Raw genomic sequence first — 19,403 nt, 5'->3', positions numbered from 1 at the left:
AGACCGACTGGATTTTGTCCTGGTAGTGGGAAGTCCCCGTCCTGCTGCTGAAACCTAGCGCTGTATACTGTATGTAGCTGAAGGCCAGCAATAGTCATCCCCGTGTCCCTGTCATGTCAGATTTATTTATTGTCCCTGGCACTGGAGTTATTTTTTTAAATTACAGATACTTGTATAACGCGGCCAATTTACGCAGCGCTCTTACATGTATATATATATATTGTACATTCACATCAGTCCCTAACCCTCAGGGAGCGTACAATCTAAGGTCCCTAACTGACTTTCATACATACACATACTAGAGTCAATTTAGACAGGAACCAATTAACCTACCAGCATGTCTTTGGAGTGTGGGAGGAAACCGGAGTACCCGTAGGAAACCCACGCAGATACAGGGAGAACATGCAAACTCCAGGCAGGTGGTGACATGGTTGGCATTCGAACCAACGACCCTAGTGTGTTTTGAACTTTTCTATCTATAATTTTATGTTGCATAAAGAAAAATATATGAAATGTAGGGGAATGTGCTAATCTCTATTCCTCTTTTTTTATTGCAGATGCAGCCGGTATTTACTGCAGACACCGCTCACACAGCAGGACTGCCCCAGTGAGCGAGACCAAATGTGAAATCCACACTGAGACTCCACCGGAGTGTGACATTCATGTTGAGATTCCACCAGAACATGATGTCCACACCGAGAGTCCACCAGAGTGTGATCTTCACTTTGAGACTTCGCCAGAATGTGACGTTCATGTTGAGATTCCACCAGAACATGACGTTCACATTGAGACTTCACCAGAATGTGACGTTCACGTTGAGATTCCACCACAACGTGACGTTCACGTTGAGACTTCACCAGAATGTGACGTTCACGTTGAGATTCCACCACAACGTGACGTTCACGTTGAGACTTCACCAGAATGTGACGTTCACGTTGAGATTCCGCCAGAACGTGACGTTCACGTTGAGACTTCACCAGAACGTGACGTTCACGTTGAGATTCCAACAGAATGTGGCATTCACGTTGAGACTTCACCAGAACGTGACGTTCACGTTGAGATTCCACCAGAACATGACGTTCACGTTGAGACTTCGCCAGAACGTGACGTTCCCATTGAGACTTCGCCAGAATGTGACGTTCACATTGAGACTTCGCCAGAATGTGACGTTCACGTTGAGACTTTGCCAGAATGTGACGTTCACGTTGAGACTTCGCCAGAATGTGACGTTCACGTTGAGACTTCGCCAGAATGTGACGTTCACGTTGAGACTTCGCCAGAATGTGACGTTCACGTTGAGACTTCGCCAGAATGTGACGTTCACATTGAGGCTCCAATAGAAACTGACGTCCACATTGAGACTCCATCAGAATGTGACATCCACATTGAAACTCCATCAGAATGTGACATCCACATTGAGACTCCACCAGAATGTGACATCCACATTGAGACTCCACCAGAATGTGACATCCACATTGAGTCTCCATCAGAATGTGATGTTTACATTGAGACTCAATCGGAAACTGATGTCCACATTGAGAATCCACCAGAATGTGATGTTTACATGGAGACTCAATCAGAAACTGATGTCCACATTGAGAATCCACCAGAATGTGACTATCAGTACGCCAGTACTATGGAAGATATCCCGGAGTTGGAAGGCTACAAAGTCCTTGATTTCCTCGGAGAGGGATGTTTTGGAAAGGTAAGTTGTTGGATCTTTTCTTGGATTTAAAATCATCAGATAGAGCAGCTGAAGATTAGAACCTTTGTCGGGTTTTATCACTCCAAGGCTGCATTAGAGAGATTTCCCCTCACTTCCTGTACTGCTGACAATGGTTTCACCAGACAGGAAGTGATGGAAAATGTAAGGAAACCCCCTCCCCCCACCCCCACTCTACTAAAGAAAAACATTTTTTCCGGTCTGTGTGGCCGTTACAGAGTTGGACATACACTAGTCCAATTATTCTTTCCATTTCATTCAGCTAAATACATTCCAGGTGCACCAAACTAAAAGGCTTTACATGTTTTTTCTATAGCAGCTAAAGCCAAAGTAGAAAAGCCTGTCCCCACCATCATGTGCTAGAGAGGGGTCCTTGCTTTCAATTAGGAAGCAGTGGTCTCTCTACAGTGGTTTGACATGCCCCATTGATGAGTCAGAGCTAATGCTCTCCAATCAGCAAAGTTCTTGATTCATGCTGACTGGAGAGCCCTGGACTCTGATTAAGAAAGGCATTTGCTGAACCTCTGAACAAAGATCCCCACAGAGAACAAAAGTCCCACTCTGAAGCATGCTGGCAGGACACAGGCTTTTGTATTGTCACGTTGTTGCTGCTTTTTGATTAAAAAACATTGAAAGACTTTTATTGCGCATATTTTGCTTTGTTGCATCTGCAATGTATTTTGCTGATGTCAGCTGAAAGTTTAATTGGGCTTCCAAGTATATAACACAGAAGTAATCGGGGTGGTGAAATGTAGTTGTAAGGACAATGGCTTTTTCATGAAGCAATGGGTTGTGGTGGAATAGGGGGTCTCACTTTTCTTCATTGACTTATATCTCTGTGCAGCGGGATAAGTGAGACTCCAGACAGGAGTGAGAGAAGGTCCTGGAATTTGAGCAGTTTCACCAATGTAGACCCTGTGATGAATAAAATGCAATTTTAGTGATTCTAGCCATTTATTGCACCCATAAATGACGTATTCAATGTGAATAAACTTCACCAATTGTCAGCTATAATTTTCTTTCTTTCTTTCCCTTCCAGGTGGTTTTGGCATCACAAATCTCCACTGATAAGCTGTTGGCTGTCAAAATCCAGAAAAAGAACGACGACCAGTTTGACGATATCCTTAAGGAGAGCCGAATATTGAAGAAAGTTCGTGCCAGCCCTTTCTGCACTCATGCATATGATGTCTTGCTGACAGAAGTAAGTAACTCCATCATCTACTTATTATGTGGCAGAGGTTGGTGTTAAATGGTTACCCTCTCGGGATACTGCTATAAGTGACACCTACCTCTCACAACCTACAAAGATGAATAGGGATTCACGGAGCAAATCATTTCTATAACCTCAATCTTTTTTTTTCTCTGTGCAGGATCATATATGCTTCGTCATGGAATACCTGAGTGGTGGAGACCTTTATTACTTCTTGGAAGAATGCAAACCATTCAATATTGAGACAACAAGGTAAGTCAATAGGAGTGCCATGATAATAGTGATGGGGTAGAACATAGAACTGTAGATAGGTCACAGCAGTGCGTAGACGTGTTCTAGAAACAAGTTGGATAAGACAGTAGGGTACCATGATAATAGGGATGGATGTGGAACATAGATCTGTAGATAGATCACATCAGTGTGTAGACTTGTTCTAGATACAATGTAGATAAGACAATAGGGTACCATGATTATAGGGATGGAGGTAGAAAATAGTACTGTAGATAGATCACATCAATGTGTAGACTTGTTCTAGATACAAGATAGGTAAGACAATAGGATAGGCTTGTTCTGGATACAAGATAGGCAAGACAATAGGGTAGTTTTTTTTGTAGTTTAGGATGGAGCAGGAAAGTTTTTTTTATATTGCTTTCTGTTTTGGTCTTACATAGACTTTAAGAGAGACTGTACAATCACATTCAGTCGTATTTGGACACCTTTTACTATCACAAAAAAAAATAGTGAAAATTTGCAAAGCCTATTTGCTACCAATTCATCGGCGATTTCAGATATCAGTATAAAACACTTCTATGTACAGTATTGTGCTAAATTCTGTCCTTACTGATAATATTTTCTTTCAACATAATTTAGTTATTGCAAAGGATACCTGACTATATCTGACCATTGAAGTGTTATCATCAATATTTATTGTCTTTGGCTTAGATTATAATAAAATGCTTCATATCAATCTTTTCTCTCTCTCCATCAGATTCCTCACTGCGGAGATCATTTGCGGTCTGCAGTTCCTTCATGGCCAGGGGATTGTACACCGGGATCTGAAACCAGAAAACATTCTGCTGGATAGCGTTGGACATGTGAGAATCGCCGACTTTGGCTTATCAGCAATGGGTGTGGGCAAGTCCCGGACCCTGACAGTCTGGTATGGCACGCCAAGGTACATTGCTCCAGAAGTAAGTATTGGATCATTTTTGTTTTCATGTCTTCTTATTAGTATTCAGTAATACTATTATAAATATATTATTACTATAGTAATATTCAGTATTAAAGTGTTACTAAACCCACAACAGTAAAATCAGTCTGTATATGCAGTAAAGCATGCTTGTTATACTCACTGTGGAACCTAAGGGGTTAATCCTCTGCATTGTGTAAAAAGGCTGAGCCTTACTTCTCTTATCCTCCCCTTCTTCCAGTGTCCCCCTCTTATATCCTGATAAGCCATATCGTGTGGAGACACTCTGCACATGCTCAGTTTGGTGTGCATTGCAAGAGAGGTTTTTTTTTTCTTGGGTGGGTGCATGTCATCAGCACAGGGCTAATCAGCACTGTCCAGACAGAGCTCAGGAGTCATGAAAACTCCTCCTACAAGTTTTAACCAGTGATCTTCTGGACACTGATAGAAGTCACAAGACTGCTCTAACTGCTGATGAGAAAAGGGATTTAGCAGTTTATATTTACTAAAATAATTGCATTTCCATGTTCTGTGTACTGAGGGAGACAGGATATAGTAAATGCAGGGTCCTGGGTTTAGTAATACGTTAAGGCACAGGTGGGTGCCTAGAAAAGTTTTTATTTTGATGAATTTCTTTAAAAATATGCACATTAAAAGAAGATTTCCAGGTATGGATAGTTTATAAACGCATACACGGCTCAGCTTAGACCAATGGGGTTGATTTATTAAAACTGGAGGATGGAAAATCTGGTGCAGCTCCACATAGAAATAATTCCACTTGCATGTTCCGTGTACTGTGGGAGACCAGATATAGTGAATGCAGGGTCCTGGGTTTAGTAACACTTTAAGTAGTATTCTTGTCAGTAATCAGTATTGACCATTCTTTTTGATATTTCTACAGATCTACTTACGTCTTCCATATGGTTATGCCGTTGACTATTTCTCCCTGGGAGTTATAGTCTTCGAGATGGCGACTGGAAATTATCCATTCCCCTACCAAGATACCAACTCAGAGATCGACTTAGACATCATCTCAGCGCCCGTTAGAGGCAGCAAGGCGCTCAAAAACGCAATCTGCAACCATCATCCAAGTTTTCCCATTGACTTCAGTATGGATCTCCAGGACCTCATAGGGGATAAAGTAAGTAAACACCATCTATAGCATGCAAAAAATAGATATTCTTTTTTTATTATAAAAGTAGAATTTCATAGTTATTGCCTTTGTACCATAGCTAACCTATTTTTGTATATTTTTACAGCTGCTATGCAAATGCCCCGACACAAGACAGAGGCTTGTTAAAGATCTGAGAAGCCACCCATTTTTCAAGGAGGTAGACTGGCTGAAACTGGAAGCTGCCAAAGTGAGTCCACCATTTTCCATGGAGATGGAACAAATCATACCTCCTTCTGAAGAGGAGCAGGAAGATCAGTTTGAAGAAGAGGAGGAAGATCAGTTTGAAGAAGAGGAGGAAGATCAGTTTACAGAAGAGGAGGAAGATCAGTTTACAGAAGAGGAAGAGTTTTATTGAGGGTTCTCTTTTACCAGCAGCAGACGGGAGAAATACAAAGACCACAGGTGCCATCAGCTCCCCCTGCAAAAGAACCCCCAATCATCTAAGAACAATAGACTGGCTGTAACGGAAGGTTGGAGACAGTGGGCACAATTCACTAAGCGGTATCTTACCGCATCCGAGTATGCGGTAGGATACCGCACAGCATTTAAAAAAAAAAAAAGTTTGAATTCACTATAAAACACTACTAAAATACTGCATGAGTTATTTTATCAAGTCATGCGGTAATATATAGTGAACACCATGCGTTAATGTTTCAGCTGTCAGTGGGGAACCCCACTGACAGCTGAATGTAAAAGAAAAAATTGTCGGAAATTAAAAAAATTATTTAAAAAATGGCATGGGGACCCCCCTTTAATCCATACAAAGCCCTTCGGGTCTGGTATGGGTTTTGAGGGGAACCCCCATGCCAAAATTTTAAAAAGGCATGGGGCCCCCCCAAAATCCATACCAGACCATTATCTGAGTTGGAGGCCAGTAGTCTTTTCCGAAGGTGCGCATTGGATTAGCTCTGAGGGGAGGTTGGAAGTTAGTAGACTTTGTTCGAAGGCGTGTGTTGGACTGGCTGTAAGGGGAGGTTGGAGGCCAGTAGTTTTTTCCTCAGGTGTGCGTTGGACTGGCTGTAAGGGGAGGTTGGAGGCCAGTAGTTTTTTCCTCAGGTGTGCGTTGGACTGGCTGTAAGGGGAGGTTGGAGGCCAGTAGTCATTTTCGCAGGCGTGTTAGATGAGCTGTGAGGGGAGGTTGGAGGCCGGTAGGCTTCTTCCCCAAGTGTGCGATGGATCGGCTGTAAGGATAGGTTTGAGGCTAGTAGTCTTTTCCTGCAGGCATGTGTTGGATTGACTATGATGGGAGGTTTGAGGCTGTTAGACTTTTTTCTCAGGCGTGTGTTGGACTAGCTGTGAGGGGAGGTCGGAGGCTGGTAGACATTTTTCGCAGGCGTATGTTTGACCAACTGTGAGGGGAAGCTGGTCTTGGGAGGAACAAATAGAATTATTTGGTTGGTATTTTGAGACTAAGTTAGTGATGTAGCTGAGGGCAGAGTTGTGGATTGCTTTGTAAGCTCTTAAAATACTCCCAAATTTGAAAGCAAGACTTGGTCACCTAGATTAAATTCTCTATATCTTGGGAATCAAATATTCTCAAGTAATCTTTCGTTTACTCCCTTGGGTTTTTTTTTTGCGGAGGTTTCTTCAGCCGCATGGTAAGCGGACTTGAAGGTATCTTTCAGGCGAGCCACATATTAGTAATGGATTTGATGACTAATAGCACCGGTGGAAACTCCTAGCAGGAGGTCAATGGGCAGTCTGGGTCCCTGCTGAATATCAGGAAATAGAGGGAGAATTTTGTAACTCTCATGCCTTGTGCTATTAACAGCATGGACCATGGCTTCAGCCCTATGGCTCCAGGCTTGCTTGTATTTGGCCTCCAGGGAGAAGATCATATGCAGGGTGTTAAGGAGTTGTCTGACTCATGTAGATGTTTGGCAACTGGAGTAACGCCTTAATTATAAAGCAAGAGAAAGAGACCGGAGTGGGCAGTCACATCTGACTAACCAAATGGTCGTGTCCCCTCTCCAGAGATAGTGGGACTTTGTGTGTGCCATATAATGGAGAAAAAAATTAATCTATAATAATAGTAAAAAATAAAAACTATGCATTTTATTGGTTCATCATTTAAAAAGTGAAAAAACACTTTGCATATTTAAAACCAAAACAGTCTATAGAGATAACATCTGCATGTGGTTTTGGAATCATATCATAAAGAAACATGAGCATGTAGGATCAACGTGTTTCACTCTAAATTGCTACTTCAGGATCCACGCTTCGGATGAATCACTATGACAATTTAAAAATATACAATCATAGAATACAAAATGCTAAAATAGACAAACATCGACTAAATTGATAATCACTAAATGGTGGACAAAAGTTGGAAAAAGAAAACAAAGGCAAACTTACAGAGGGCAAAAGAGACCCCAAGAGTGGAAAAAGCAACCCATGGGGGGGGGGGGGGCTAACAGATAAAGGACTCAGAGGAAGGGACACACTAAGGATACAGGGTGCATATTAAATTATAATTGTATTGTGACACTTACCCAATATTACCTGCAAATATATTAAAAGTTGAACTCTAATACAGGAATGCTTATTTGAATGAGAGAAGGATAGTTGACCCCCATACGGTTGTTCCAAGTACTTATTATATTAACAAATATAACTTAGCTGCTATTCATCATATATATTCATACTTTCCCTCATCACACATTCTAACCTTGTATCTTTAAGGACGAGATCAACATACAAATAGCTCGCAGAAAACTGTAGGTTGAGATGACCAGTTACGGCTTACACCAATTATTCAAATTCACCTTGTCCTCCATACACTAGCCACTCAAAAGAACGGCCACCAGAACTTAAAATTGGCCTAAAACATGAAAAAGAAAAAATAGAACTAGCTAGCTTCACCAAGGTGAAATGAAAAGTTGACATAGTTCCAAGTGATGCATCAAGCATAGGTTGTAAGATGCAACGAAGCAGAATGGGTCTACACTTACCAAACGCTACCACATCAATCCAGCCTTTATATTGTTTGAAAAATGACCACCAAAAGAGAAAGCGCTACGCCTGATCACCTATATATATATATATATATATATGTCTCCCTCCCATATCCAGTGCCGCCTTCCGTCCCTCCCGTCCCGCCTATAAAAAGCCACCAACCAAAACAAGCACGTGTCACTCCACATCTTAATCGCCCAAACCTCCCCGTATGGCATGCAGACATGGTTCACCTATCAGAACCAGGCCTTTCTGCCCCCCCCCTCCCGAAAAAAAAGAATAAAAAAAGGGAAGGGAAAATGATAAAAATAAAGCACACAAATCCCAACAGTCTCCTCCTCTCATCAAACACATCTTACAACATACATACACGACACATGATAAATTGTACAGAGTATTATACAGACATCAAAGATAGATCCTGTACCAATTTTTCAAAGATGCTGCTGTACCTCCCTTTGGCATTTACAAAAAGCAGCATAACTAAACTTCTCATTTAGGCCTGTTTTTTTTACAGGCTTTAAGGTTGAAAATCCATCTTCATTCTTTTTGCAGAACAGTGTTATGAAATTCGCCCCTCTGGGGTGGGGGAGAGCTCTCTCAAGAACCAAAAAGCGCATACCATTTGTGTCATAATTGTGTTCACTCCTTAATTAGCTTGCTCTCAAAATGTCTGCCTTGATCTGAGTGCAATCTCTGGAGTAGTCCATAATGGTCAAAAATACCTTTTCTAAAGCACTCTGGGGACTGTAACTCCCTTTCCATGGTTGGTAGGAAAAGCTTATACGTATTAGGTAAAGTGGTCAGAAAGGTACAGCACCTTTCCAATTCCTCTGGAATCATTGTCATTGTAGAGGAAATCTATGCAGACTAAGTCCATGAGACTTGAACTCTTTAAGTGCCCCCATTAAAAGAAACTCGAATTTACAGGGTGAGGTCTACAACGACTACCCTCTGTATCTCTCATCTTGACTACCCTCTATCTCTCATTATAAAAACACCTTTCTTAGTGCCGGTTCACATATATGCAGATTGGATGCGGTTTGAACTGCATCCAATCCACATGACATGTGAAATAACATTGCATCCTATGGTGCCTGTATGTTTGCTACACTGGCAGTGCAGATTGAAAAAGAGTCCTGTCCGTTTTCTGAGCAGTGTGATCCGGTGTTCAGGTGTGGATTACAGGTATTGGGAACCATTCTAAACTGCATGTCAGTGAACAGGATAAAATCCTGACCTGAACCTGATCTAAACATGTCCTGAACCTGATGTAACCCTGACCTGAACTGCTGAACAACTACTGTATCAATTAGATGTGAAACCTGAGCTCACCGCACATGTGTGAATCAAAACTTAAGGTTGATGGGCCCAAACGTTACATAGTTAGTCTGGTTGAAAAAGACACGAGCATCTACAGTTGTGACCAAAATTATTCAACCCCCAATGCTGTAAAGGGGTTTAGGGACTATAGTGTACATTTGGAATTGTATTCAGAATCAAATCCTACAAGGACGTTGTAACTACCCAAATGCAACTAAAATGACATCAATTGTTTATGTAATACAGTAGTAAATGGTTCTTATGTGGTTTCTTCATTGCCACAATTATTCAACCCCTTAAAGACTACCACTCTGAAGAACAGAGGTTCATACAGGTGCTTTCCATCAGGTATTGAAAACACCTGTGGATGTCACCGAGCAGCAATCAAGCATAATAAGCACCAATTAGGCAGCTTTAAAATGACTGTGATACTCAGCTCCTTCTAGACATTTACTGGTGTGGTTACAAACATGGTGAAGGCAAGAGAATGGTCCAGGAAGACAAGAGAAGAGGTGATTTCTCTTCACAGGAAGGGCAATGGCTATAAGAAGATTGCAAAGATGTTAAACATACCAAGAGACACCTTAGGAAGCATCATTCGCAAATTCAAGGCAAAGGGCACTGTTGAAACGCTACCTGGTCGTGGCAGAAAGAAGATGCTGACTTCGACTGCTGTGCGCTACCTGAAGCGTAGAGTGGAGAGAAGTCCCCGTGTGACTGCTGAGGAACTGAGAAAAGATTTGTCAGATGTGGGTACAGAAGTTTCAGCCCAGACAATAAGACGCACACTGCGTAATGAAGGCCTCCGTGCCAGAACTCCCAGGCGTACCCCCTTGCTGTCTCCAAAGAATAAGAAGAGTCGACTGCAGTATGCCAAAAGCCATGTGGACAAACCACAAAAGTTGTGGGATAGTGTTCTGTGGACTGATGAAACAAAATTAGAACTGTTTGGGCCCATGGATCAACGCTATGTTTGGAGGAGGAAGAACAAGGCCTATGATGAAAAGAACACCTTGCCTACTGTGAAGCATGGTGGAGGGTCAATCATGCTTTGGGGCTGTTTTGCTTCTGCAGGTACAGGGAAGCTTCAGCGTGTGCAAGGTACCATGAATTCTCTTCAGTACCAGGAGATATTGGATGGAAACGTGATGCAGTCCGTCACACACCTGAGGCTTGGGAGACGTTGGACCTTTCAACAGGACAATGATCCCAAGCATACCTCCAAGTCCACTAGAGCATGGTTGCAGAGGAAAGGCTGGAACATTTTGGAGTGGCCATCGCAGTCACCAGACTTAAATCCGATTGAGAACCTCTGGTGGGACTTAAAGAAAGCAGTTGCAGTGCGCAAGCCTAAGAATGTGACTGAACTGGAGGCCTTTGCCCATGAAGAATGGGCGAAGATACCCGTAGATCGCTGCAAGACACTTGTGTCAAGCTATGCTTCACGTTTAAAAGCTGTTATAACTGTAAAAGGATGCTGTACTAAGTACTAAGATTGAATGTCACTTGGGGGTTGAATAAAACTGATAATGCTGTGAGCACAGAAAAGACATTTGTGGTTATTTCATTATAACTGTTATGTTATATTTGTCTGACCTACAAGTGCCTCTTTAATGTAAATGTAAGCAAGATGACTGAATGATCAAAAGCAATGTCAAACTGGCCAAAACACTCAATTTCAGTGGGGGTTGAATAATTTTGGTCACAACTGTAGTTCAATCAATAAAAAGGAAAAAATGTAAAAAAAAATGTTACACAATCCTATATACACAATCCTATCCACAGTTGATCCAGAGGAAGGCAAAAAACCCCAATAAACATGATCCAGTTTGCTCCAGCAGGGGAAAATTTCCTTTTTGATCCCCAAAGAGGCAATCGGGTATTCTTTGGATCAACTTTACCTATACATGGCTTGACATTTTTGTCCATTTTTCTCTGATGAGCTTTCCATGTGTCAAAATGCATGTTTTAAGACACATTGATTCATTTTACATTGCAAATCAATGCGCTTTGACTTCTAGTGATGCACATGTAACATGTAACATGCAACATGCAAATTTGATTGATTGAAAAAAAAAACACATCAAGCAAAGCCACAAGTGTGATTTCAGCCTAAAAAATCCCAGTATACATTAATGTACCTTGTTTCTGACTAGTCATGTGATGGGTGGGGTCCTTTCTCTGGAAACCAGCTATCCAATAGTTAACAGTATTAGATGTATAAAAATGAATGTCGGGTAATATTGAATAGATAATCAATATGCAAGAACGTCAGACAAATGTGAGAATATGAATAATACGATATACTATTTAATTTCATCAATTGGGTAAGAAAGTAGTAATACTGTCAGGAATGGACTTGCCAATAATGGTGGGACTCACCTGCCTTGTGTGCTGCAGTACCAGGGCTGGCCAGCGGGTGCTCTCAGCAATCAGAGACTCACCCCTGCAGTCAGCCAAACACCTGAAGCTGATTGCAGGGGTTGTATTTAAGGAATGGCCAGACTCACAGTCAGGGCCTTGGTGTGTGGTTTTCCATGGGCCCCTGTATCTTGTATCCTGTGTTCCTGTTTCTGCCTGACTTGTTGCCAACCCTGCCTGATCCTGACCTCTGCTGACTTCTCCTGTTTGATCCCTGGCTTGTGACCCTGACCATTCTCTGACTGGCCCTCTGCACCGCGCTGTCCGTGAGTTACTGAACCCAGCTTGTGACCCCGACCACTCTCCCGCCTGTTCCTGGTACTCCGTTTGCTACTGACCTGGCCTGCCTGACGACTCTTGCATTGTATGTATTGTTATCTGTAGGTGGTTTGGTTTGTTTGCACTGTGTTTATGTTTAGTTTTGCACTGCGTTTTGTATTGTTAGTCTTAATAAATCATATTGTTTATACCATATCTGAAGCCTGCGTTTCCCTGTGTCAGTTCACACACCTCTGGTCATACCCGGAGCCCTGACAAATACCATTTGACCAAAATTAGGCCGGCCATACACGGGTCGATTGCCGAACGATTTTCCGTTTGAAAATCAGACCTAAGAAAAAACGACCGATTTTCGCTCTGTTAGTGGGGCAATGGCCAATTTTCGTGGTTCCTCCCCATTTTGCTTATCGGGCATGTTGGAAAATTCGTGAAAAACGACCGATTTTCGCTGGTGGCACCATAGGATTACAGAACAAACACCGTTTTTGATTTTCAATTGAAAAATAATTCGGAATTCTACCAATGTATGGCCTGCATAATTGATTGGTTCTGCCACGGTTTGGCAAAACATTGGGAGGCCATCGAGATAAGGGACTAGAAAAATAAGGCCCTTAGCTGGCCTTGGATCTCCTGGTTGCTCACTGACTTAAAGGAGCATCCCACCCTAGGGATTATTATTATTATAATACAGGATTTATATTGTACCAACAGTTTGCACAGCACTTTACAAAATGAAGGTAGACATTACAGTTACAATACAATTTGGTACAAGAGGAAACAGAGGGCCCTGCTCGTTAGAACTCACAATCTAAGAGGAAGGGTTGAGTGATACTAAAGGTAATAGCTGTGGGGAATGAGCTGATGGAGGTCATCAGACACCTTACATCTTTGGATGTGAGCAATATCCCAGCTGCTTGCCTTCTACACTTATCAGATAGACCTATCAAGAAATATAAAACCTCTCTGACCATCCATCTTTTGAATGTGGCAGATATCGCACTCCACCTATGAAATCTCTGTGGTTCACAAAGTAAATGAGATCATGGCCATGGAGAATCCTACGGCCACTCTACATAATACTGAAGAAACTTTCAGGTTCATGTGGATGCCCTGGCAGGATATTTACGTGGACGCTTGCCTCAATGCATTGTCACAATCATCCATACTTATTGCTTCTGCTCCCTCTGGGTGCCCTTGGCCTGCATGCCTCTCTTCCTCCGTATGCCCTTTCCCCTTCTCACTTTTAACCTTTTTTTCCTCTAAATTCCAGCTTCTCAGTGTACCAATATACCATTAATGTACTTTTTGAAGAAAAGATAAAGATTTCTATTTCTCTTAGACTAGGCATTGCCTCAGCTTCAGTGCCTTCTGGAAAACTCCTCCATTAGCCATTCTGAATTTGGTGTTCAGGAAAGGAGACCCACTAGAAGGAAGAAGTTCACCAGTTGACATCATTAATGCACACAGCACACCTGTCCTCCCCCAGGTGATGGCTTCCACCCACCTCTGTGGGTGCATGTGTAGCACCCTCCTAGATAGCTAGGGGGAGCTAGAATTGCATTTTCAGTTAGGAGGGCTGAGTAGCAGCCCAGGTGTAGTAGGTGGTCATATTTCAGGATGGACTGAGAGTGCGTTTTTGGCACGCCATGTAGGGCAGTCCTCTCATGGTAATAAAAGTGCCCCCAGTAGCTCCTGTACCCTTCTTTGGGGTCGGCTTTGGTGTGTTTTTGAATACAGCATCAAAACCAAAAATAGTGAAGCGCTAAAATGAATCCCTAAATACACACATAGTGCATATAATATTAAGTGAAAACCATACCTCATAAATAAATTATATCTGTGACATAAAAAAATATCAATATAAAACAAAATATATAAGGAAAAACTTTTCCTTGCCCTTAAATTAATTCTTCAAATCAAACATTAATAAAAAATAAAAAATCCATAATATTGCGAATAAACAGTGATGAAAAAAAATATATATATAAAAAACTGTGTTAATTAACATATATATATATATTTGTGATTATTTCTAATAATAAATGTGACAACCTAACAGAATAAAAAATATAAAAAAATGTGAATCTCAATCAAATGTACGTGATTATTGTGAAAAAACCATATATTAAACTATTACATAAAAAAATCACTAAAACTTGTGATATTTCAAATATGAAAAAGTGTCCATAAATGAACAAACACAGTCCATGCAGTAAGGTGAAAACGACACTCAGTGTTCTTCACTTCTAGTGCTCAAAAAAAAGAAAGGGAAGAAATCCTCCAATGGCAGCAATGCCTGCTCACCTCCCCAACTGGACCCGCAAAGGGCCACAAGGCTATAACTCTCCTCCAGAAAATCGTTTGCTTCCAAGCAGCTCAGTAAGGAATCACAGGACCTCCTCTCCACCTCCTCTCAAACGTCATATAGGACACAAACAGAGCTTCCCATAGTGTAATACCATTTGTTTATTTAAGACACTCCATATAACAAACTGTTTCCACTCACATGCGTTTGGTTAATAAAATGCAGTCCTCCTCATTCCCTGGGTGCATTCACGTGTAAAGAGGGAAACCAATATGGTCGCTGTGCTCGGACATCCGTCCCCACGTGACCGGAAATGATGTGTCTCTGGGCTGGGAAAAGCGTACCGACGCGTTGCGTCACGTGCGTCGTGACTTCATCAGGGTACCTGATCAACGCGTCGGCACGTGAAGAACACTGAGTGTCGTTTTCACCTTACTGCATGGACTGTGTTTGTTCATTTATGGACACTTTTTCATATTTGAAATATCACAAGTTTTAGTGATTTTTTTATGTAATAGTTTAATATATGGTTTTTTCACAATAATCACGTACATTTGATTGAGATTCACATTTTTTTATATTTTTTATTCTGTTAGGTTATCACATTTATTATTAGAAATAATCACAAATATATATATATATGTTAATTAACACAGTTTTTTATATATATATTTTTTTTCATCACTGTTTATTCGCAATATTATGGATTTTTTATTTTTTATTAATGTTTGATTTGAAGAATTAATTTAAGGGCAAGGAAAAGTTTTTCCTTATATATTTTGTTTTATATTGATATTTTTTTATGTCACAGATATAATTTATTTATGAGGTATGGTTTTCACTTAATATTATATGCACTATGTGTGTATTTAGGGATTCATTTTAGCGCTTCACTATTTTTGGTTTTGATACTTTATTACTTATTGGTTAAGGCAGAGTGTTAGCAGCTGTTAGGATAGGGACTTACCCATACTAAGCGCAGGAGGATATTTCCATTTTTTGAATACAGCACCATTCACATCTGTGCATTGTAGGAATGCATGCAGACGCTTTTTTGCACGCATAGCGCTTGCGGTGCACGTCACGCGTCAAATGCGCTATAAAAGCACAAAGCTCCATGCCGGAAAAGGTCCGGGAGTTTCTTTTGGCATGTTTTGTTGCACAGAGGAAAGCCCATTCACTTGAATCATGTGCTGTTGTGCGAACAATGCAGCAAAAAAAACATGAAAAAGGTGCAATGAATGTGGTGCAGCACTGTGAATGGGGCCCATTCCCTGCTTACCAGCTGAAAGTTAAAATCAGTAAAACAGGAAATGTCTGCACCAGCTGCCAGCAAGAGAGAAAATACCAAAAATGAGCAAAAAAAAACTGTCCATCAGGGAAAGGGTTAACATGATCATAAACATGATCATAAACATGAATATCTGAGCGCTTACCCCTCCCCTTTTCTGGCAGTGGCAGTTGCTTGTGTCTGCTGACATCCCTCCCCTGCTGAGCCTCATGTGCAATCTGCTGCACCCCCTTTTAGATTCACTCCAGGTTCACACGTAAGCATTTTGCAGAAATGCAGTACAGTCCATTTAACATGATTTCCTATGGGGCATGTTCACATTTATGCGTTTTCACCCGCTGCGTTTTTTGGAAACGGTCAGGGACTTTTTTAAATGCAAAAAGTTGCGTTTTTGGTTCTATATACTTCAATGGAAATGCTGCAGAAAAGCATGTATTGCATTTTTGCCACGTTTTTGATGTGTTTTGCGTTTTAAACCTGCCTAGCAACAAGAAAAAGAAAAAAAAAGCATCAAGAACGCAAAACGCAATGCAGAAACGGCTCAAATGCAACCTGCATAGGTGTGAACCTAGCCTAAATCCCCATCATCCCCCGCTTACCAGCTGAAAGTTAAAATCAGTAAGACTGGAAATGCCTGCACCGTCTGCCACAAAACAGAGAAAATGCCAAAAATAAGCAAAAAAAAAACAAAAACTGACCATCAGTGAAAGGGTTAATATGATCATAAACATGAATATCTGAGCGCTCACCCCTTCCTTTCTCTGGCAGTGGCAGTTACTTGTGTCTGCTGACATCCCTCCCCCCTCCCCCGCTAAGCCTCATGTGTAATCTGATGCACCCCCTTTTAGATTAAGTCTCCCCCACATACCAGCTGAAAGTTAAAATCAGGCAGACTTGAAATGCCTGCACCAGCTGCCAGCAAGAGAGAACGAATGATTGAAACATGACATCAGCAGAGGTTCGAGAATGCTAAACAAATACCGGAAGCATTAGAAAAAATAAAAAAGTCCATTTTGTTTGGTAATAAATTATAAAAGATACAAAAATAAATCAAGACAAAATAAATAAATGATAATAAAATAAATGTGAGACAGAAATGAAAAGATTTGCTGTGCAGGACGGCTTTCTATTCAGTGATAAGGCTCAATTCACAGTGTTATCATAGGAATAATGACCTTTATTTGAGCCATGGGACTGGAAGGGTTAAATCTCCATCAAAATAACTGTCATATCAATAAAAAAAAACAACATTTCTCTTAAAGGGACCATCCTGTATACTGAGCCTACAGGCTGAATTTACAATGAATAATAAGGACGTGGCCCCTTTAAGAAAAATCTTGGCTGAGTGCCAAGCTGTGATGTCATCAGCTGTGATGTCATTGGCTGTGATGTCATTGGCTGCCCTGGTATCAGGAGTCTCTCAGCAGAGTCCCCTCAGTTGCTACTCGTTCTTTGAACAGTGCACACGTGTCATCTTTGCTCCTGTGAATTTTTCCAGCTATTTCATTGGCTCAGATTTCATTTGATCAGTTCTGATTGCGGTTTCATTCTTGCTGCCTTAAGCCCGTTTTACGCCTGTTTTGTTATTTTTATTAATGAAACTATTTCAGCGTAAAACAGTTGTTTCTGCGAATTCCACCAAACAGGAACCAATCAGAGGAAGGCCAGCGATGGAAGGAGGTATCATTGAACAGCTTGCAGATCCCCCAATCAGAAAGCCCCCCATGAAGAGGGCTCGCGCTTTTGTACGCCGCTGCTTCAGAGTCGTCGTTGGATGCTTTGGTGTCGGCTGCCATGTTTGTGGCCCACACCAGAAGACGGACGATTGGAATGGTAAGTATTGTGATATTTATTCATACAAGTGGGCGGGGACATTGATTTGCTCCTCCCCCATTCCCATATGTATGTACACACCCACATATATATATACAGGTCAGGACAGCACACACCCAGCATGGCACTTAGTCCTTCAGGTGCAGAGCAGACAATGGAGATCAGCCAAGCTCCAATATATAGAAACACAGAAAAGCCTCCAATCTGCAGCACCTCGTCCATTTATTAGGGTACAGATCACAAAGTCTATGGGAACAATACAAGCCCCGCCCACATTAGAATTGTAACCCCCAATCTGCAGAGGATTTCATATGTAGAGAAGCAAATAGTAAATCAAATGTTTCCAATCACTGAGCTGCCCTCTGCGCCCCATACAACAACAACAACAACAGCTTGTGTCCCTCTGATTGGTGTGACTGGGGCGAGGAAGTGACATCACACAAACAAACATGTCCTCCTTCCCTGCTCTGTGTGATGGTTCTGCACACAGGGGCCCCAATTCTCTTCTTCTGGAGTCCCCCACCGCTGCTCCTCCCCCTCCACCAGTGCCCCCAATAGCAAGCCGCCATAGCTCCATAGGACACACAGGGCCCCTCCCCCCACCAGAGGAAATGGGGGGAAGTTTCATGTTCCGTCAGGGGAGAAAAACTGTGTGTTGCTGCTGTCAGTCTGAGGACTGACAATGGGATGGGGGAGGGGAGGGGGGCTCTGAGGGGTGCAGAGAACTAAAGGGATCTGGGGGGGAGGGGGGCTCTGAGGGGTGCAGAGAACTAAAGGGATCTGGGGGGAGGGGGGCTCTGAGGGGTGCAGAGAAATAAAGGGATCTGGGGGGAGGGGGGCTCTGAGGGAGTAAGGGGGGCTGGAAGGGCTCATTTAGATGTGCCGCTATTACTGCTGCCCCTGTGAACAATGATCCGTGGCAGATCACTCTTCAGAGGATGTTTGCTAGGCATTGAAGAGGAGATATTTCACCTCCTCGCTGCTAGTTGTCACCTCCCTGACCACCGTGCTGCACACAATTGCAGTGGGACCCCCGTTCCTTTACTTTCTGTCGTTGCTATGAAGCAGACCATCAGGACATGGGAGGTCTACAGCCCTAACAAGCTGCATCTGCTTGTAGAGGGTGGCTGGGAGGAACAATGGGCTCAACTGCTTGCTTTTACCATCCTCAGTCTGCCAATGTGAAGCAAACCCTAAGGCCTTGTTTACACTTGCTGTTCAGGGGGGATGGGTGGTAAAAGCAGGAGGTTGGGGGGGGGGTCTGAGGTGGAGAGGGGGTCTGAGGGAAATGTGGGGGGCTCTGAGCAGTGGTGGGTATGAGGAAAGGTGTGGGGGGGTATTAGGAGGTGAAGGGAGCTCTAGCTCTCAGTTGCCCCCTCCAGTTGTACTCACAGTTACCAGGCTGGAGATGTCTTCTTCCCATCTCTGGATATGGGACAAGTCACATGACAAGGGGAGAGCCAACCAGAATGCAGTGTGCCCTCACTACTCAGCAGAGAACCCTTGAGACTGCAGTTAGTCTCAGTGCAGGCTCTCCATCTCCCCCTACTGGCTGGAGGGAGGAATACATCACAATCCTCTCCCCAGCAGAAGCTGGCCGCTCTTCTTGTGATTGGAGGGAATAACTCCTGTCAGTGAGGAGCGGCACAAGCGGCTAAGTCACCAGCGCGCCCCCCCCCCCCGTAACCCTCTGCCATGGC

The sequence above is a fragment of the Staurois parvus genome, unplaced genomic scaffold (assembly GCF_062004578.1).
Source record: "Staurois parvus isolate SC_StPar_1 unplaced genomic scaffold, SC_StPar_1.0 ptg000151l, whole genome shotgun sequence".
NCBI classification, from domain to species: domain Eukaryota; kingdom Metazoa; phylum Chordata; class Amphibia; order Anura; family Ranidae; genus Staurois; species Staurois parvus.
This window is presented reverse-complemented; position numbering follows the sequence as displayed.